This window comes from Ostrinia nubilalis, chromosome 18 (genome assembly GCF_963855985.1).
Source record: "Ostrinia nubilalis chromosome 18, ilOstNubi1.1, whole genome shotgun sequence".
NCBI classification, from domain to species: domain Eukaryota; kingdom Metazoa; phylum Arthropoda; class Insecta; order Lepidoptera; family Crambidae; genus Ostrinia; species Ostrinia nubilalis.
Window position 1 is genome coordinate 9303201 of NC_087105.1, and position 23691 is coordinate 9326891.

The 23691-nt window shown below is 35.4% G+C and overlaps 1 protein-coding gene across 1 annotated transcript in view; it reads right to left on the reverse strand.

Moving 5' to 3' along the window:
- LOC135080891 (hemicentin-1-like) overlaps nt 1-23691 on the reverse strand; it is a 200778-nt gene that overhangs the window by 110334 nt on the left and 66753 nt on the right. Inside the window, exon 3 of the mRNA XM_063975619.1 lies at nt 5754-5781. The gene's annotated coding sequence lies outside the window, so the exon portion shown is untranslated. The remainder of the gene's footprint in view (nt 1-5753; nt 5782-23691) is intronic.

A 23691-nucleotide genomic window follows, 5' to 3' on the forward strand; every position in this document is an offset into this window, starting at 1 on the left:
AGACCTCAAAAAAAGCATAGAAGTGACCTCAAAACCTATCTCGGAAGCGTTTTCCTTTGCTGACATGGTTAAAAAGAGTCCTGTCAATTTTATTCAGCCCAAAAAATTAAGTTCAGTGGCGATTTACCCGAATGATAAAATGAAGTCAAGCGAGGAAACAAAGTCCCTAGTGCAAAAAATAATTAAGCCCGAAGAAATGAAATTGCACGTGAGAGGTCTACGGAAAACTAGAGATGGCGGCGTTATTATCAGCACTGACTCAAAAGACGACATCGAGAAGCTAAAGCAGTCAACGCAATTAAGAACATCTGGCCTCATCATAGACGAGACGAAAAAACGGAAGCCCAGGATTATAGTACTGGGAGTTCCTGCTTCCATGCATGAAACTGAGGTATTTAAATGCATATACCATCAAAACTTAGCCGACAAACTTCAAAATACGTCACTAGATGCGTTCATGGCCTCTATTAAGCTAAGCCATAAATCAGGGAGGAAAGACACCGAAACCTGTAATTATGTAATTGAAGTCTCAGCTCAAATACGGAAGACCTTGATAGAAAATGACAGAGTTTTTGTGAACTGGTCATCGTGCCCTGTTAGAGACTTTACCCTAGTGACAAGGTGCTACAAGTGTCAGCAGTATGGACACGCTGCTAAGACCTGTCGTGAAGCTAATATCACTTGCGGCCACTGCGGAGAAGTGGGTCATGCATTAAAGGATTGCAAGCAAAAGGATGAGCCCTCAAAATGTGCGACCTGCTTGCACTTCAAAAAGCCCAATAATCACAAGACAGGTGATGCTGAATGCCCTGCGAAGAAACTAGCAGAACAAAGATACATTAACACCATAGATTACGAAGGCGCCTAAGAGCGCCCCCTGCGAGTTTATGTTTGTTTTGTTGTGTCAGTTTTATCATTAGATAATTTACAACCTAGATTGTTTAAATCAACTTTTAACCATTAGTACCTACTCCACATAATAACTCCACATTTAATCACAGAGCTGTCCTACTAACCTTATAACAAATCTACCTTAACAAACTCGAATTGCATTTATATCTAGAGTAAACATAAATAAACTTGTATGATATTTGCAACATTGACTGTGACCTAGTTTATTATTTTTGTTTACGCAGACACTGTATGTTAGATGTTTTTATTAAAGTATGTAGAACAAGCAATTTTATGTAGCACATTGTATTGATTTAAATCTTAAATGTAACTTGTGTAGATTTTAATTGTTAGTTTAAATATGAATATGTATACATATTAGATTATATTTTGCTAGAAATAGTTCTATTAATAAAGTAATGTAAGCCTTTTTTTTGCCTGAGATACAGGAATTTATTATTCTTAGTTCAGGCACGTATGTAATTTTACCTATTATAGTTTAATATTAGCCTATTGTTAAAAACTGTCAATAAGTTATTCAATAAAGAATTTATTTATTTATTTATTTATTTATTTACATACTTAAATACTTTTTTTTTTGTAAATACATACTATACATAGAAAACACCCAGTCCAATACAAACAAATATGTTCATGCACACAAATGTTTGTACTGTGCGGGAATCGAACCCGCTCCCTCCGGAATAGTAGTCCGTATCGAACCACTACACCAAACGGCCGATAATACAAACCTAGCATTTAAAGTCTCGCATAATGTATTAATAATGCACGTTGAACTTTCTTATCTCACTCTCTCTCATTTTAAATGAATTTATGATTACACTAATAATTGTTATTTAATTTGAAATCTACCTAATCAATTTAATTTCAAAAACCACTTACAATAGTGTTAAAAATCTAGATTTATTATAGATTCAGTAAAATAATAATATTTTATGTAATAATATCGAATAAATGTAATTTTAAATATAATTCCATATTTTACTAAATCAATATCAACTAAACACACTCTAGTCAAGTGTAAGTGGTGTAGTAGAAACTAATCGAGTATAGTTTGGATATGACTTTTTTTACTAAGCTCTTCCAAACTATACACGATCAGTACGCAAAATTCGTGTATAGTTTGGAGTCACAGATTTACAAACGGGCACTACAAAATATACACGAGCAGTTTCCTATGGGTGCGTTCTGGCCATGTATAGAACGGAAAGACGCGACTGTGCCTACAAAGCCTAATCAAGATTACGTAGTTTCTGTAATTGTTATCGAGCGATCTACAAACTCGATCGTATCTCGAATTAAGCGAGTGACTGAACAAATTTTACGCAAGGTTAGTTCGACATGATTCCGTTTCCTCCGGTACGGTGAGCAAAAATAAATCGATTAAATTAATAGCTTATAACCAATAATATAAAACTAATTAAGATTTGAAACTACACTCGACATCAAATAAATCGCACCTCCCGCGACAAGCATTTTCAAACGTATGCATCCCCACTTCCCACCAATATTGGAACCATTTAAAAGCCTAGTTCTAACCTTCATTTCATTAAAGGAAAGGTTTTTACCCCAAAAATGTGTCTTTAGAAGGATCCAGAGTCACTTCTTCAAAAAATAGGTAGTTACGCTAGAGCCAACTTTTATGGCTATAAAACTGTTAAGTTGGGATTAATCGCTATCTATCTGTTAAAGAGGACACGTGTGATCATTATTTGGTTTTATAACCATAAAAATTGGTCTAATTGATCCCATAGGTGGGCCCAAAGTGAGGTATTTTTTCAAGTCACATTTATGGTATATGTTAATCATTTATTAAGAAATTAAATGTGTTTTTCTTTAAGGATATTTATTGGGCTTTCAAATAACACCAATATTGTTGGGGTACCATGATTGAGTCAGAAGGAAATCGTTAAAGTTCGCGTCGCGGAAGGTGCGGTTTATTTGATGTTGAGTATATGTTGTGACTTGTGATACGTAATTCTACGGTTATAAGGGAAAAATTGAGGGAATTATACATTCGCGTTGCACTATTTCAGAAACATTTAACGAGAACTGACTCAAATAATTCTAATAATAATTCATTAATTCCATTTTTATTTCATAATTATTGAACCGTTTAATAATGACTTTTCCACCAAATTCAATTTGTACTACATTAATTTCTTTTGAAACTATTAAGATCGTCGTTCTGTCTCCTTCCTAAAGTTGCTGTGCCCTAACTGGGTCCACATTGTATAACTGCCTAAATTGTAAGACCTAATGTGAATGTGCTAATGTGGTTATGCAATAAACGATTGAGTATTGAAATTCAATTTCTGTATAAGTATTATGTAAGCTCATTTCAGTGCACTCACTTTAAAATTTCCCAATTATAGCTCTACCACCACTTCGGCACAAAATATCAGCTGGTACTGAGAAGAATTGGCCAAAGAAACTCAATCACCGCCTCATAAATACTTATTAAAGTTGACAGAAACCAGAATGAGCTACTATTTTCTCACAGTGAAAAGCCCAATGTTTTATGCCTTCAGTAAAAGTCTCCGACTTATTTAACACAAAGAAAATGTTAATTTAACGGTAGGCGAAGGACATTAGAGGCATTCCAAGGAATCGCGTCCACATCTATTCGTACGATAACATCGGCCATTTTTAGAATGAGCCTGTAATTACTTTTACGGGGGTGGTCAAGCGTTTGTGTTACTCGATTTCGTAAAAAATAGCAATAATGTCGCTATATTGCACCTTATGCTGAAGGTAATACGAGTCGAAAGTCGTTCCGTTTTGATGGACTGTTTGTTACAGGGTATATGGAATCAGTAGGTTCAGTATCAGTAATATTATGTATTGAATTACAAAGTGACCATCAGTTATTAAGAATTTTAAATAGCCTGAAAACAGAACCAAGCTGGGAATCGAACTTAACCTCGAAATTTAGTTTGAGATGCGATTTTTAACGCTTATAATATTGTCGTGGAAATAATTCAAAAATGTACCTTGTTTAATGTTAATTTAGTGATTAAGTTGTCTCTTTATGACTTTTCCATACAAAATTAAACTCTAAATATTTCATGAATGGTTGACGTTTTCGTAGGCATCATAACTAAATTGGTTGCAAATGTACTATAAATTATGTTATGTTATGTTTTCGAGTTAGGTTTCCGAGTTAGGTTTTCGAGTTAGGTTTTCGAGTTTGGTTTTCGAGTTAGGTTTTCGAGTTAGGTTTTCCAGTTAGGTTTTCGAGTTAGGTTTTCGAGTTAGGTTTTCGAGTTGGGTTTTCGAGTTAGGTTTTCGAGTTAGGTTTCCGAGTTAGGTTTCCGAGTTAGGTTTTCGAGTTAGGTTTTCGAGTTTGGTTTTCGAGTTAGTTACAACCGTACCCTGGTACAACAGTACTCAGTCTCACCTATATAAACAAACATTACAACTGCCAAACGGCCTCAAACTGCCTACCATTATTTTGTATGCAAGCACGGATCCTACGACATACTTCACTCACTGTCACTCGCTTTGAAAGTTAGGTTTTTGTAATAAGGGGTTAGTTAAGAACGCACTTACTGGTTCGAACCACATTGTGTCATTGTTACGAGCAATAAAATTCTCGCTCTTAACTCTACGCCATAAAGTTTACATTGTAGAGAATGTAATATAATTTATTACTCCTATACATATACATGTGTAAACAACATTGCTTATTAAAATCACTGTCTGCGATGTATCAAGTGTCCTTTAACGTGTATTTGTCTAGCTTACTTACGGCTTACACCAGAAATTATAGGGAAATGTGAATGTTCGTCATAAATGTTAGCGTCTTACAAACAATGTAGGTATTAATTTTACGAGGTTTGTTTTACGAGTTTCCTCCCACTTTTGACTGCAAAAATCAGTCAAAAGTGGTTTTGACTAAAGCCCTTGGTCAATGTCACTTTTGACTGATTTTTCCAGTCAAAAGTGGTTTTGATTGGTTTTGACCGATTATGAGTTTTGACTGTAACACCTACACGTTCATAATAAGCATTGAAGTAATATTACTACGTAGTACATTATAACTCAATGATAATAAGGAATTTAAGGACACTTTATGATGGGTAGGAGTGAACTATACATAAAGAAACTAACATTAAATTCATAACGGATTGATGTCCCTTAAAAAATTGTAGATGATAGGTTGTCTGGAAAAGGTCGCTTTATAGCCGTATCTTTTTCTTTACTTGTCTTGTGTGATGTAAATAAAGTTCTCTTTCTATCTATTTTATGAGAGTCGTCGAAGGATTCATTCATAGTAACGCTGCACTGTCTCTTTCTTACGTAATTCCTTCGCTAATAAGTTACGTGAAGCGATCACGAAATCGAATCTTTTACAAATAGGACATAGGTTATATTTACCTATCGTTGAATCTCTATTCTCTAATTTGAACAGAGCTTTATTGATAGCGAATGATAGAAACATAGTTACATTTTCAATTACGAAATCACTTCGCTCCAACTTCTTTTTGTACGTAACTACGGTAGGTACAAACTTCCCGAAGCGATTACGAAATTGAATCTGTTATTATTTTATCTAGTACTTTTTTAATAATGTCAATATTTCTAACACAAAAGTTGTGAAAGGTCGTGGGTTCGATTCCCGCCTTAGGCAGTTCGATTTTTTTAAGTTATTATTTTTATAATTTACAACCGGGTAACATGGAAAGCATTGGGGGAGGCCTTTATTTCAGCAATGGACGTCCTATGGCTGAGATGATGATGATGAAGATGATGATAATGATGATATAATTTACAATAAAAGTTAATGTTGTTGGAGTTCGTTGGTTTAAGTTAGGCCACTTAACTAAATATTTACTTACTCTTTTAAATTCCCATTGATGGCCGAAACTGTAACAAAGGAAAAACATAATTAGAACTTTGACAAAAGGTTATTCAATTCTTATAAAGTCAATATTGTATTAACAATTAATTCTAATGAGAAAAAGCGTGGGATCAAAGTAAATTAAGTGTAATACTTACTTACAAATTGCTAACTTGTACTTGACTTTTGTGACCTCGAATTAAAAATAAATGTTAGTATAGTCAGCACATCGATTTACTACGAAACCACTAGATAGTTAATTGAATTTGAATTGAATTGAATTATGAACCATAAAGTTATTTTTTTTATGCATAACAAGGCAGTTATTTGACCACAATCGCACCTGATGTTAAGTGGGATGCAGTCTAGGATGGTACATATCTGCCCAGTAAGTGCCTATTCACTCTCGCCTTGAAAATGCCAGGATTATAGTATTCGGGAAAGACAGCAGCAGGCAGCGAATTCCAGTCCCTAGCTGTTCGCATTATAAACTATTATTAACAGTTCAAAATCTATACTGACTGTACAATACTCGAACAAAGAATTTCCATAATGATGTAATGTTTATCCAATTATGCAAATGATTGGAAACTGTCTTCACAATTTATAGAATTTGGCAATAGTATAAATAACTTTACGATAAAGATCTATTGAAACATACCCTAAATTATCCGAACAGATTTAGGTCTATGAGATGTCAAAATATTGAAATTCGACCTTCTTCTATCGTGTAGATTGTAGAACAGGTCAGACCCCAGGTCAGACTCTGAATCGAAATTTAGAGTCTGACATGGCTCGATCGGACCGATGATGGCACAACGTGCTCTCAAGCATATTTAATTTCTTTTTCGAACAAGCAGGTTGATTCAAAGGCGTATTCCCGCTCTCCCTCACCTTTTTCCCTTACTGGCAGACATCGGGAAAAAAGTTGCGATATCCGTCAGTGGGGTACAAAAGGTGGTGGTCGGCGGAAACATACGGATTCAAACCTGCATTGTTTTTATCACACTGGTAACAAATACACAAAACTAGTGTGTTATTTCCATTTGAGAATCGAACCCAGAAACTCCGAGTCGAAAGAGCTGTATGCCCGTTTTCACCATTAACCCCTAATTTTTAAGTGACCCCTATGGTTTTTTGACTGATTTATGTTACTACTAACCTAGATTTTAAGTATAATATTGTTACTAACACAACTCTGTATGGATCATAATAGGTCTGAAATAAACGTAAAGATTCTCGGAACTGGTTGTTCCGGTATTGAAATTATTATGTTTGTACGCTTTGGAGCTCACGGGTCAAAAGTGGCCCGGTCCTTTATTAGGCTTGCGTGGGGATACAGATCCAACACGTAGAGGCCGTTTTAAGCGCAAAATTATTATTATTATTATGGTAACACATTATAGGAATTTTGTTTTCATTTCACTTAAAATTAGGGATTGATGGTGAAAACGTGCCCTCTCGTTACACTGGACTTGAAAGGTTAATTAGGTCATTCGTAGATTCTAATGAAAATCTATACTAATATTATAAATGCGAAAGTAACTCTGTCTGTCTGTCTTGCTTTCACGCCTAAACAACTGAACCGATTTTGATGAAATTTGCCATAGAGATAGTTTGAGTCCCGGAAAAGGACATTAGTTAATCCCTGTTTTTGAAACAGGGACGCCGCGATAAAGTTTTTCTGTGACAGACAAATTTCCACGCGGGCGAAGCCGCGGGCGGAAAGCTAGTTAGGAAATAAATGTATACTTAAGTAGATGAAGCTTTGGGTAGCTTATATTTATGTTTTAGTTTGCCTAGCGTTAATAGCGTAGTTAACTAACTACACAAATTGAGGCGCATTCACGTACCTACAATTACAGTCGACCGCACTCAGACTATAAATCTTTGTTGCGAAATAGCTCCTATTCTAACCACGTAAGAGGCTGCTTGATTTGCGGTCTTGTGTACATGGGCATAGGCACATGTTTCAGATGTGATAACAATAGAGTTGTGTATGTCAACGTGAAATTGTGAACTCCTTAAGTTGTTATAAACGCGTGAGATTGTAAACTAACAGTGGGTTAGGTTAAGTTTGTAATCGTTAGATTGTTATTACCGTTAGGTATTAACAATTCTACGGTGACATCATCTTTCGATTTTACAATTTCATCATCATCATCATTTCAGCCAAAGGACGTCCACTGCTGAACATAGGCCTCCCCTAATGCTTTCCACGTTGATCGATTGGTAGCGGCCTGCATCCAGCGCTTCCCTGCTACCTTTACGATGTCGTCGGTCCACCTTGTAGGTGGACGATTGGAGATTTTACAATTTAAAGCCCCTCTATTCAATCTGTGGACAACGGGGCTGAATATACTTTTATCTAATGTGCTCTAATTCCATGTTTTATACTTATCTTAATTTATAAGTGTACCTAATTGTTTGTTGTTCCAAAAATAAACTAATGCCTCTTCAGTTCCTTATTTTATTAGACAAAATCCTTAAAAATCTGAAATTATCGGAACTAATAAGTAGGTCCTAGAAAATTAGGTATTCTATAGAAGTAACGAGAGTTGCTTAACTACCTAATAGAACGTGATGATGTGTATAACAAACTTCGTTAAACAAGTAATTAGGTTATGGAGAGTAACTTTTATTTGACACTTAAAAACATGTCACCATTGATCTACTAAACATAATACTATTACAGATGAAAACAAAAGCCTAGGAAAATTAATTAAAGCATTTTCTACAATTTCATAGATCGGCAACAGGAAAAAAACATGTTTAAATATGTTTGACAGTATTAGCTCTAGGCAAGCAAAAGTGCAAAGGATTTTTTGCGTAATTAATTTTTGCTCTATGAACATTTCTTTGAAATCCACTCTAGAGATAAATAATCATTTGTTTTTATCCGACTGTGCCAGAACGAGGATGTTTTTCGAGTGAATGTATGTTTCTGATTCTGAACAACTGATATTATATTTTCTTCCCTAAGGTTTTATCATGGATAAAAAATAAAAATTCAGCACGTAAAAATCAGCAACTTGCTTCTGAAAATTATTGAACGTTTGAATTGGCTTGGAAATCAGCTAGTCATCATAGGAAATCATTGGGGTCTATATTTAATAGTGAACTGAAATGATGATGATTATGATGAAAAAATACTGAAAATACCTCAAGGAATTCGGAGTAGGTTTATTTTTGAGATAATTGACAAAGTTTTTGCTAACTGCTTACACCGTTTATAACCTATTAAGTGATTCTAATTTAGCAAGGGGTAATGAAACTTAATTATCAAGTAGGCTCTGTGATAATAATTATAGCTATAATTATTACAATTAACCCGTTCTAATCGACGCTTTTGCTAAACTAATTATTAATTGTAATTAACGAAATTGGAGGGCTTATTTCACTTTATTGTCGAGTTTGCTAAAAGCTGGAACTAATAATTTTCAGTTTCGCTGAACACCTTTGACAATTTGGAAACACAACAAGAAATAATTAGATGTTATTGAAAAGTTTACCTATTTAACTTAGGCCTAGAGTTTTAATTTATTTACGTATCGCCGATAAAATAAACAACTGCCTGCTATTCACGTGACGTATTTTTAAAGCATTCGAATTCCAAATCGAAAACGAATTTGCACACGAATTCAATGACGCTATTTTTGAAAAGTCACTCGTAAACTGCGCTCGTAATCGTATATTTAGAATATTAATAGTAGAAAAATAGTAGTGGCAAAAATCACATCCAAATACAGGATTTAATAGAAAAATGGTTACCTAAAAAACAAAATATCTCGGTGGCTAGTATTTCACTAAAAACCGTTAATGGATTCATGTCAATTCAATATTCAATTTCGGCTTTTGTGCATGATACATATTTTTTGTAGGTATTTGTGTGTATTCGCAAATTCGCAACATCATACTCGTATTATGAATTCACGATAAAACGTACGCCACGTGTTGATGTCACATTACGTAAATGGTTTATCCTTTTACCGGAAATGAAGGATTTTCGCAAACTTCTGGCCAATTTTAGCTGCGATAATCTTTTGATCCTCGCTCAGAACAACTTTCCCGACCATTTTACGTAATTTTACAGCGGGCTATTATCGGTACTGCTGTGATAAAGTCCTCTGCATGAATGCACTAAGCTACCCATCAATAGTACGCAGAACTGACGGCCGATGAGTCAGCAAGTTTCTGGAGTGGAGGCTTGGTACCCAAAAACGTAGCGTGCGACGTCCACTCATAAAGTGGACCAACAACCTCATAAAGGTGGAGGCGCTGGATGCAGGCCGCTACCAACCACGCGATATGGAAATCATTGGGGGAGGCCTATGTTCAGCAGTGGACGTCCTGTGACTGAAATGATAACCATCAACAGGCAAAGATGGTGAGATATCGCTAGGGGAGCAACATCCTTCCACAACAATCCACACTCCTGACGACCACGAACTGTCAAGAGTGAAACGACTGAGAATAATTAATGGTACAAGTTTTGAAATACGATAAATCAGTGGTAAACATTATCGCACACGATTTTCGGGCCCGAGCTAATGGAGTCGAGTGCTTTAAAAATACGTCCCCAGTTCTTTAATTTTAATTGTTTGCGAATCAAACATTTTCACTTCATTCTACGATTCTGCTTGACATTTGCTTCTACAAATAATGAGCCGAACCAACAGCAGGCCAATCAGAACGCCCGGCTGTTTGTTTAAACTCTACCCCGACACCATGATTTAACATGCAAAAACCAAAGCCGACAAGGTTGAAAGGAATTTTGGGAAAGTGTTCCGTACAACATTATTGTTTGAAAATAGCATCTACCATCACAGTATAAGACTCTTAATTGTTTAGCTTGATGTCGACTGTACGTATAGATAGATGATTAAGTAAATATCAAAGTCAAAGTAAAAAGTTTCTTAATTTGTATAGAACACACAATTCGACCGTTTCTATTAATAATTTATTGGCAGATTAGTTTTTGCTCACAATAAACCAAACTAAAAACTAAACAGCTTACCCTATCTATGTATATTAACATTACTTACTTAATATGTGCTCACAATCCGTATCATATCCGTAAACGAACTAAAGTCGCTGACATAGGATTAGCAAGCTGAAGTGGCAATGGGCAGGGCATATAGTACCTACGCAGAACTGACGGCCAATGGGGCAGCAAGGTTCTGGAATGGAGGCCGCGTACCGGAAAACGCAGCGTGCGATGTCCACCTACAAGGTGGACCGACGACATCGTAAAGGTAGCAGGGAAGCGCTGGATGCAGGCCGCTACCAATCGATCAACGTGGAAAGCATTAGGGGAGGCCTATGTTCAGCAGTGGAGTGGACGTCCTATGGCTGAAATGACGATGATGATATGCTCATAATGGATTTTGAAGGGTCACGAAAGCACCCATATATAAGAGAAACAAAAGATTGATAAGGAGTTTCTGTGTTAAACATCCCACAAAATTTGATTTTAGAACTCAGACCGTCTATTGTTTCAACATGGATAAAACCTAATCCCCACCATAACCGGTCCAGTACCTAGATAATAAACCGCACCTATCCCAAAGGAACTCTAGTGTTGCTAATTAAGCTGATATAAAACAGGATAGTGTTACCAGCTTGGTAATTTAACGCAATAATTTTAATAGCAACACTAATTTCTATTTCAAAAGGCTTTCAGTCGAAACATTTATTCTGTCGGTTAATGGCCTACCTACACTTGATTAGATCTACCATTGAATTATTACTGCCTAATCCAGGGAACTAAGTACTGCCTTTATTCATCAGAAATAATGTAGGACAATTTTTTCAAATCGATCCAGTAGTTTCGGAGAATGTGACATATAAACAAACAATCAATTTTATTAAATATTTTCTCTTTATAACATTAAAGGTCGTAGCATAGTAACGAGTAATCTGAGTAAAGGTAGCATACGTCGGACGGGACGAGGACGGGACGGGCTCCGTTCATAAAGTGAACGAAGTTCTCGCCACGTATATTTTATTGCTAAATGCAACGATGTCAATAAATCGTCCTGTTCCGTCCGGCACGAGAAAAAGCACCTCACGTATGCTAAGACCTTAACTGTAGATTAAAACTTTTTATATTTCTTAATTGTTGCCAATTACAAAAACCAGCGTGGTTACACAATAAGACGAGTGTGAAGGTCTAGGTTGGAAAAATAACAAAAACAATTTCATAACAAAAGGTTTTTTTCAGCTGGAAAGGGTTCAAATCGTACCGCGGGTCCCTAAAAATATGCAAACACGCTGTGTTAATGAGCTGCCTCGGGTGACACGCACAATTTATCTTGTCAAGTTTTTCGTCTCGTTTTGTCACTACGGAGTGTTGCTAGCCACTGAGCACAAAATTAGAATAAAATACTATTTTTAAAATAAAAATTACAGTTCTCTTAAAAATGTTTAATGAATTTTCAGTCTGAATAAGACGATGGCAAGCACTGAATGGTTCGCATATTTCTTGTTTTTAATTAATGAGTAAAGCGGTACCTAGTTACTAGTGGTTTCGGGTACGGATTCTGTTGAAAAAACATTATGTACCTATTTTTTTTATATCTGCTTATTTTGTTTATGGCTGCAGCCATTAATAATAATGTATGTTTTTATAGAGAATCATTAATCTGAATTTACAAAATACCTAACTCATTAAGAAGTAAAAACTGGCACAAAGATTTCTAGATTACACAAAACATGATAACAATCTGTTAGGTTAACGCAAATAAGATTTAATCCCCAAAACATCCTCTCGCAAGTCATGTTCTCCCCGATTTAGGGGAAAGCTCCTAAGTTGGGAACCCTGTTACTACACAAAGCGTCTGTTTTGAATGCGAAAAGCCTAAGCCCCAGGCTGTTTCGGAAAACCACAAAAGCGAGAGAGTTGACACGTTTAGTTTTTTTAGGACGCCATTTAGAAGCGAAATTTTCGTCATAATTTTACGTAAAATCAAGTAGCTTGTTAGCTTGTTTTTGTTTAGAGTTTTAGACCAGTGTCTTATCCGCCTTGATCACGGATAAACGGTTGTAAATGTGGTGTAGAAAAATCGACTTTTAAGTCTTGTTGCTTGCTCCACACAGCGATACCACTGTTCAGCAACTCAAACAAAATTTTGAATTTGAAAATATGAAGATCTAATAACACAACTAGGTACATAAAAAACGTTTATATTACTAGCCAGCTGTATATTTTGTCTACACAGAAGTTACAACGGTGGGAACGAACGGTGGGATTAGTTAGAGTTTTAGTACTAGACTTTTACTTAGTAAGTTACTTAAGATTCGATAGTTTCTACTTGTAAGTAACTAATTGTTTCTGAAGATGATTAATCAAATAACTTGATGTACAAATACTTTGTCGATCAATTATTATACATTTCGAGAACCTAGAGATTCTACTCTCGACGGTATATAATTTCTTCTTGCTAAATGATGAGTGCCATTTCCGAGCATAAATGTGAATGGAAATTCTTTTTTCACTTAACAAGATGTCTGCTAAAGGAAATTTAATTTAAAGATTTGAAATGTTACGTTACAATACTTACAATACCGAAAATAGCAGAATGGATGCCTTGAAGTCTATTTTCAGGCCCTTTGATTTCCTTCACAATGAAATATGACATAATCCTATTAAATACCCCTTTCTATAATAATATCTTCCTTTTGTGAGTCCCACAAAGTTTTTGTAACAAGTGGCTTTCCTAAGGGATCTTTTATTGGGAATAGTCAATAGTCCGATAATTAATTTAGTCGAGTGTTCCTGATCAGGAAATCCGGATTGATCCGGTTCCATTAGAATCAGACCGTGACGGAGTAACGAATAATTGATGTTCTTTTCCACTTGGTTTTAGAAAATGAAGATGATGTCATGTCTGGTCTATGTAGACGTCTTCGGCTAATCTTTTTCGGCATCTTATATTGTAGTAAGTGCTACTTTGAAACCTTTTTCCCTTTTCATCTTGAAAGTTTCATCAGTTTCAAAATAATTCCCAAGCACGATTTTAAAAAAAAAAAAAAAATTATTCAGCCCTGAAAACATGGATTTTTAATATTAAAATTCGATTTTACTATAAAATGGATAAAATATCGAAATAGCGCGAAAAAAAGAGTCATATCATAAAAGGTGTAAGAACTAATTGCTTACAAATGAGGAGTTAATTTGAGAAAGCTAATGTCAGTCAATTTATTGACTGGTCGTGATCAATTGTTGCCAAAACGATGTCTTATCCCATCCCATTGATCGGAATCAGTCAAAAAGTAAACACCAATCGCCTTTCATAATAAAGGCATGTTAGGGAAAATGAGATAGATTTTCCGTTACAAATAAGACGGATTTGCCCCATTCACAGCGATAATTCCCACCGCACTACCCGCTCGCGTAATGGTTAGTCATTTATTGACGACAAAAAAGGGAAAATGAGGGAAAATGTCCCATATAGAAATGACGGTATCTTAGCAATTTGTTTCTGGAATAACTTACGTCTGCATTGCTACACTATGCCTACAAATATTTGTAGTTTGTTCAGTTTCTGTGGCTATGTCTTGTGATGTGACACATAACAGGAATTTTGTATTCATAGGAGTCACTTAAAAATTAGGGATTGATGGTGAAAATGGGTTTATCTCTTATTTGGGAAAGTTTAATATTAAAATACCCATACAACTTCTCTATTTTACCCAATTTTTTTAAAATGTCTATGGGAATATAAAACGGCACAGAATTTTTTTTAATGAAGTTTTTTATGAGAACATAATACATTTATAAGAACGTAATAAATTAATTGGTCACCTCAAGAACGTTTTTTATGGAAAGCTAAGGTGTCAAATAGGTCGTTTTTTGTTCCAGGTACCCGGTACTTAAAACAGTACCAAATCAATTCGCTATAGTTTTTGTGACATTCCAAACTACGATTTCTGCGTTAGTGGGTACTTATTATGTTTTTGTTTTGTGCTTTTTTTTAAGATAGAGATTAACGATCATCACGCTCGTTGCGTGTAAACTTTACCTTTTTCATAAAAAGTGATAAGTGAATAGATAAAAACTTTACTGACGTAGACATTAAGTTTACTTTCACCTAGTTAAACTTCGCTTTCACTGGTTATAGATCGTTTCATCCACAAAGACGCGCCCCACCAATTTTTGGTCGGGGGAAGCGCGGGGTGCGGGGTTTGATCCGAGCAATCCGAGCGTCATTATTGTAGTGTGCGTGTGTCCTCACGGATGATTTAGCGTGTACCGATAACACTCAAACATTAGCGGAAGAATGTTGGGGCGCGTCTTCGTGGATGAAACGATCTTATAGGTTTTAATAAGTATATGTCACCGTAAAATTGTGAATTCCGTCAGATTATAATCTGACGTAGTTAAATTACAATCTAACCTAACCTAACCCACTGTTAGTTTACAATCTAACGCGTTATATTATAAACTAACAGAGTTCACAATTTCACGTTGACATATACATATTGGGTGGTTTTACTCGTAAGCTGTTCAGCTATAGGTACAATACAAGAGTTGCAGCGATAGAAATCATCATCATCATCATTTCGGCCACAGAACATCGACTGCTGAACACAGGCCATGCCAAATGATTATCAGATTAATAAGAATAAGGCGTGAGAATAGCTTCAAGACATCACTTCGATCAAAAACACTTTTATTCTAGACCGTAAGAACAGACTTACATTAACTTTCAAATTAAAAATTGAGTTTCCGATCTGATGATGTCATACAAAAATATTCGCGGCGCGTTGCGGAGTCACGTTTTGACAGGTCATTTAAAAAGTATGTCGATTGACTAGGGTGTCCATACTGTCCAATATTGTAGGACGAACCGTAGTGTGTCCAATGTCTACGTACCTACTTCTAATCAGGGTCATCATAATAGTATTTTCATTCATTGATAGCAACGTAGAACTAAGTATGATTCATTCATAACACACCTATGCTAATCCACCACGTTCTGTGATAAAATTACCATTTTCATGGTGCTATAAACAAGGTAAATATGAAGGAGGTATTTTTAAACATCATCCGTGTCACTATTAACACTTTTGATGGTCTATAATATTGATTCGCAGTTTTTTGTAGTTGCACACCTACACGGTTTAATTGAGTACCTATTTTGGATACAATAGTAGGAAAATTAACTAATAAGATACCTCTGCAGGTACTACTAGACTAGACAGGCTTTGCTGAACTTGATAACATTACTAAACTTTGAGTTGACAAACACTATTTTGTCTTAATTTACAGCTTCATTTTAAGCCTTTTGTTATTTAAATACTTTAACAACAAGAATAACAACTTGTTTACGTGGTGCAGACTGGAGATTGATGTTTACCAAAGAAAGATCTTATCATTACTTAAAAACAGCGTGATGTTTTTCAAAATAAAACAATTCATAGTAAAGGATGAATGCGGTTAAAAATAGAGTCGTATCATTAGTGCCAAACCTCAAAGAACACTAACAAACTTTTTTCTCTTTTTTGTAGAGTCTTTGATATAAGTACTGGCATATTTTATACATTGTGCTTATACAGTTGATGTTTTTTGTGATTTCAGAGTTGGTCTCATAGTGAAAGTTGTTTAAATTCATGGTTGAAATATCCTGTGAAAATATCGAGATGATTTAAACGTCATCCAGCCGGGTTATTTACAGAAAATTGTACGGTATGGTGGTGAATTTTCGAAAAAAATCGAAAATCTTTGAATGTAGTTATATTTCTTTTCACACATAAAGGAATGTTTTCTTTGAGAAAAAAATTCTATCTACAGCATTGGTTCCCAAAGTTGTTTGAGACCCGGGTCCCCCCTCCTCCAGTCAAGATTATTTATTGGTCGTATCGCGCAGTCTGGAATGCATTCTCTCAGCGGTCGCAGGTTTTTTATACCTAAGTACACAGGTGACCCACGCTCCCCTTTAAAGGTCTTTGCGCCTCCCCTGGGGGGCGCGTCCCCCACTTTGGGAAGCAATGATCTACAGTATTAAGAGTATTTTAATACGTACCATACGTGTAGTATACCAGGTGGCATTACAAAATTCCACACTATACTACACGTATGGGCAAAATCGATAAAATGGCGTGATAACCGCTTATCGCGGCGCGCATCCTAGGCCTTCTGTACATGTGTATGTTATTAACCTTATAAAAACAGAATCTTATCATTAGTGCCAAACCCCAAAGAACACTAACAAACTCCTTGTTTTGTAGTCTGATACATGTGTAAATTATTAATGCTATTAAATCAGGCTTATAAGATTTTCTGAGAATTAAATCAGACTGTCAAGGTAAGAATAACAGTAAGAAATTTATTATAATGTTCATGACATGTCAAATTATGTAAGGTTTTGTTAAGATATTGTCTTTAAATGTTCTTAATGAATTATTGTCTAATAATTTAATAATATTATGTAGGCGGATTGCTCGATAGACGACCTTAGAAAAATGGCTAGCAGCTGCTGCTTTGTGGCGTTACTTATGTCCAGCAGTGGGACACTATAGACTGAATGATGATGATGATAGGGCGACAGTAGCTCTATCTGTTTGCATTCTTGTATTATTATAAACTAGCTATGAAGAATTGTGGCCATTTCAGACCCAAAGATTCAAAGCCATACGGACGAAACCGCGGGCAGAAGCTATAGCATAAAATTCTACTCTATTACATCACTCAACACGTTAGCACTTACATCATAGCGACATAATAACAAACCTTTGTCAAAAACCCAAAAACATAATTAGACCACTCAGGGAGATTAGGTTAATCACTTTAAAGCAGGGTTGAATTCCGCGTGGCTAATTTTCGGATGCTCCGTGAGATGAATATTGAATTAAGTTACCTGGCTTCAAGCAATTATAAGCCGAATGCAGACCACATTCTCATGTTATGATCGTAGGTGCTGCGAATGGGTACATTAGTTTTTGTTTACACACAGGGTGTGCAAGATTATACCAGTGATTCTAACTAGGCCCGAGGCACACCTCGGGCTTGTAAGAGGGTACCTACATGATTAAAATTCGTGATTCAAAAAGTCTACATTCAACTAGCGATCTCAGTGTTACATTACAACCCACATGATAAAATAAGGTATACAAAGTTTTAAAAGAAGGTAACCAAAGTTTTGATGTGGTAACTGAGTTAGTTCCGGCGTTTCTTCTTAGCATTTGCCATAATGTTTGTCACGAAGCGCTGGTCGGGCAAAAAAGATAAGGAGACATGTAAAAGTGCCCTTTAAAGGCTAACTTTTTCTTTTCATTATTTTTGAAGTTCATAAGTGCCAAATTACTGGTCAAAATTGAATAAATATTTTTTGATTTGATTTGATTCTAAATTCCTGGGACCATTTTTCTTCTAAAAGCACTCGAGAAATTTTTAGTCTCAAAATCTATGTAAACCAAAGATTTGATCCCAAACTCCTGTGATCATTTCTCTAGTAAAAGCTCCCGAAGAATGGGTTTTGTTGATAAGTACCAACGCTATCAGAAATATTCCCTAATGAATGACCTAGTTTAATTAATATCAAGCAAGAGAGATCGAGATATTCGCAATATCATCATAGAGACAATATCGATGGTTATCATCTTATCATCAACTAAAGATGCTATCGTATCGATTAATGTATTGAATCGTCCTTCCTACAAACATATCTGGAAAACTGTGTTATCTATACTACTACACTATTATAAAGATGAAAGATTTGTTTGTATGAATTTTTCGAAAGGTTTTCGAAAGTTTGTTCGAATTGAAATCCAGTACGGTTAGCACAAAAAACTTTCGAGTTCGAATCATTTGCGATTTCGAATCGCCATCAAAAGATTTAGTACGAAAACTGAAACAGCGCACTTGTGAACGTGTCGTAAAGTGAACTTAGTAAGAGAAACGATTGCACGAAACTTATTTTGAGAATCAAAATTGTCACGTTATCGTTTAATTCGAAGGTTGAGTATCGAATTTTGTCGAATACGAACGTTTCGAAAGTTGTTCATTCTAGAGGTACAGATGTTTGTTTGTGGTGAAAAGGCTCCAAAAGCACTAAACCGATTTGAACAATTCTTTCAGTACTAGAATCCTACATTAATCCTACATTAGTACGAAGTTCGCCGGGGCAGTTAATTGATTAGCTACTATCCACCAAAAAGTACCTAAGTCTTGTAGAAGGTATGCTGCCACTGCCACTATTGTCGAAATTCCATCGATAACAGAAAAACTTATGTCCTTGTCTAGGACTTCATTTGTCATTCCAAATTTCGTAATTTATGTATTTATCGAGAAGTAATAAAAATCCAATTCCATCGAAATTAAGTTGCGAAGAAGTAACAAGTAGATAAAAGTTGTAATATCTTTATAAATGTCGATTATTAAACTTGTCAGCCAGACAGTTGTTATCAATGGATTAAATCTTGATAGATTGAAGGTTCTGAAGTTATTTCAAAGGGTTTATAATCAAAATTTATTCGTAGTTTTGGAACTAAAATTTCAGTTCGGACGACGGGACTTCATGCTATACCTAGCTTGTTTAACATACTCGATCAAAATGGTGTCACTACTGTCGCGTCGATGTTGGGTCAGATTCGAGGAATGCGGGTTCGAACCCCGCTGTGCCGCTGGACTAAGTTTAGGTTTAGCTTAACACAGGGGGTTAACGGGACTAAGGCCTAATAGTTAAATTTTGTTACTAATGGTTAAATATTAACAAAATGTAAACTAATAGTTAAAAAATGTACTAAAAGTCAAGCTAACCATTGTTCGAAAAACATTTTTTTCTGATATTTAACTACTTGTCATTTGACATCTTTCAAATTCAAATTAATGTATTGTGACTGTAAAACAACATAATTTCATTAGTGAGTACCTACTAAAAATTTACTAATTTCGTAATTTTTGTTTGATCAGGATATTTTTGAATCAACTTCATTATCTGAAAATAAACATTATTGTGTCCTTCAGACGACACTTCGATTGAGCCATGTCAGCCGTCTATGGCGGCTCATAAAGTATTAATAAGGGTTGTGACTTCGAAAAAACTCATACAATAGTAGAAAAATATGACTAAACTTGCATATTTATAATTATTGTTTCATCTATAATATATAAAGCTCGATTTCTATATCTATAAAAGCGAAAGATCACTGATTAACTGACTCACTCATTACGAAATCTCAGAAACTACAAGTGCTAGTCTCAAATTCTGCATGACCTTTTAGAACGTAGGTGCTCACTACGGGATTTTGCAAAATTCAACTCCTAAGGGGGTAAAACGGGATCAACGCGTACGAAGTCGCGGGCGGCCGTTAGTTTTTACACAGCTCTACTAAAACCTAGGTAGGGCTGTCTTTAATTTACTGGGGTTCAAGGGCATTATTTATGGACCAAAGGACGTTTTCATTAGATATATATTTATAGATCTATGGGCGACGGTAATCACTTACCATCAGGTGATCCGTCTGCTCGTTTGCCTCCCGTCACATAAAAAATAAATAAAGGGAAATTTGAAAATTATAGAACTTTTCAGCGATTAGGTACAATTGTCAGTGTTCGTAGGGTGCTGGTAACTTTTTTTGAGAGCAGACCTGGGTATCAAGCTCAGGCTCTGGGCACGTGCCTAGAGTACCCAGTGGGAAAAAGTGAGCTGATGACACCACAATATTGCATAGTCCGACTAACTTCAATATGATTTCAGTTTAATCAAACTCAAGTTTCGCTTAGGTATAGACGACAGCACATCCATGTTTCATCATCATCATTCATCACTATACATGTTTGTTGCAATATCATTCCTATTACAAGAACATAAGAGCCTACAGTTTTCCACGTTCAGATAACGGCACGTCAAGGTAAACACTGTGGGGTCTTATGCAGTCGTAACAGATGCGAATTTGCAACAAAACAGACACCGGAGCAAGTGAGAGCAAGTAAAAGCTGGAATAAGGCCATCAAGGCCATACTTTTATATACAAAACTCATTTAACCGTCGTATGAAATGGCTACAAAAGTTATAAAACGGTGGAACGATAGAATAATCGTAAACCAGTGGGTAAACGGGTAAACGTTGTCATTAAAGAGTTTGTCGTTGACGTGAGATTACCGAGTTTACCTAAGTTTATTTAAGAAATAACTTGTAACATTGTCTAACAGATACAAAGTTAGAAATACCAATACAAGGTATGAAGCAAGTATTTGTAGATAATTATACCAAACGAGGTAAACATGGAAAATAAAACACAAACAGACTAAACCTAAACTTTGTCTGTAATTCTAGATAGTATCTAGGTATATTAAATACTTATTTTTATTACAGACTAGCTTTTTCTCGTATTATTTCTTTACATAAAAGCTGGACTCACGTGGTGGACAGTGATGTGCATAAAAATGTTTCAGGAAGCCGTCGTCGTATACAGGTCGACTTAACCGGTCAATTTGACACATTGGGGGAAGCCTATATTCAGCAGTGGACGTCTTATACAGTGGCGTAACTATACCATCCAAAGGCTCGTGGCAAATGCTGTGTATGGGGCCCTTGGCGTATCTAGGGTTATTTTTCAGGGGGCTCCGGGTCCATCGCCCTAAAGCATCGCGAGGGGGGGATTAGAGTCCTGGTCCCCCTAGGGTCGGGGCACGTGGCATTTTGCCAGCCCTGCAACCCTATATTACGCCACTGGTCTTATAACTGCAATTGTTTATGCTGATACAAGTTCCATCCCCGTTTTACCCCTTCAGGGGTTGAATTTAAGAAACCCTTTCTTTGTTTTGTATATTAATATGAATACTTTATAAAATAATGGTTTTTGCTATTATTTCATTTAGTATTTTTCTTTTATAAGGGTAAGTATTTACGTTTATGTATGTTTCACGTGTCGTAGCGTAGGTAGGCAAGTGTTGGCATTATTATTAGCTTATGAGATCTAATTAACCTGCACTTAAACCGATTTGGGGTTAATAGCTGTGCTAATAGACGGTAACTCGGAGCTGTATACATCTACCTATACTACATACATACTCGTACCTACCTAATACATATAATTTTACTCAGGACCCCTTCAATACACTGTATAGATATTTAGTGGTGGTTTAGTATAAATAAATAAAAAAAACTTTGCTACCACTGAGAGCCAAAACTATACAAAAGTGACACATCTCAAATAAAGATTTTCTATTCTATTCCTTCTATTCTATAAAACATTTACGACTGTAATTCTATTACTTTACTTCGTTATACTTAGTATAGTAAAATTAAATATTTATTGTATTGTAAGTATTGGTATTTGTGTTAAACTGAAAAAACCCGAATGTATTAGTCTTAAAAGATCTTTCAACGAAAATTGATAATCAATTTCAGAAGCTGCATTAATAATGTTTCCTTGCGAATATGATTAATGTATAAAGTCCATGTTCAAGGGCGTGCATTAATCTTTGTAGGTACTCTGGGTGATATATTATAGGCGTTTATAGCACTTCAAGCTGAATACTGGCTCTTATGTAGCTGTAAGAGATGCTGTTATACAACAAAAATAGCAACTGTTGTGCTAGTAACTGTATCAATACTTCAATACTAATATTATAAAGCTGAAGAGTTTGTTTGTTTGAACTTTGAACGTGCTATCTCAGGAACTACTGGTCCAATTTGAAAAAAATATTTTTGTGTTGGATAGAGCCCGTTAATTGAGGGAGGCTCTATAACCAAAAAGGCTCTATAGCCAATAGGGGTAAAAAAAAATGTTGCAAAAACGGGAAATATTATTTAATAAACTATTTTCATGCGTACGATGTCGCGGGCACAGCACTAAATGTGTGTTATTCCACAGAATAATAATAAATAGTCAAAGCTTAAACTAGGGGTATTGCGGTTTTATCTTTAGTACCACACATAGTTCCAGGATAAGTGATAAAACATGTTTTGTAATAAGAATTTTGGTAATCCATGATTTAGACCAAGTTTAAACCTAGTATTATTTTTAGACTACGTTTTGTAATAAGACGGATAAAGTCTAATAATAAATAGCACTTCAAGCTGAATATTGGCTCCTGCTTTAAAAGGTGTTGTTATACAAGAAAACACAGAAACTCTTGGCTGGTAAAGTATCTTGGATAAAGTTTAAGTTGTGTACTTAAACTTTACATTTTAGAATCAATAAAATTTTGAAAGCTACAGAGGTCATGAAACATTTTAGAAGTAATAAAATACAGCAAGCTGCGAGGATTATATTGAAGCACGACCTCTACAACTAAAATTTTAAGTAGGTACTTAAATGTCAAATCTTAAGTGTCAAATACATACCTTTGCAACTTGTTTTTCATCCAGATGCTACAGAAGTTTTAAAAAGTTACTAAGTAATTAATTATAGTTTGACGTTGATGATCAAAATAGTCAGACTCTAATCGAACTTGTCACGTTTGTTGTAGAGACTTTATTCGTTCGTTCGTTTCAGCCGAAAGACGTTCACTGCTGGACAAAGGCCTCCCCTAAGGATTTCCTTTTTTTTCTTTATATTAAATTAAAAAGAGACTTTATATTAAAACCAAGCAAAATTGAGTACTGAAAATAAGTTTAATATCAAACAAATAACTCTGACATTGCACTAATTACTAAAGTATGTGTGTAATAAACTCTGAATCTGCGAAGGCTCGATAAAGTTTACGTAACGAACGCAGAACTTTAACTGAAAACAGAAATGGAGTGAAAATAAATCTTTATAGGTATTTACTTGTGAAACATTTTTAATTTCTGCAAAAAAAACTTTTTGTAAAAACCAATGAATGAGCGACGATAGCCGTACGGTGAAGGATTGGCTGACTCGTGATCCGAGGAACGCGGGTTCGATCACCAGTCCCAGTTTCCACCAAAGAGGAGCAGAGTGGAAATCTTTGAATGCAGTTCTATTTCTTTTCGAAAATAAAGGAATGTTTCCTTTGAGTA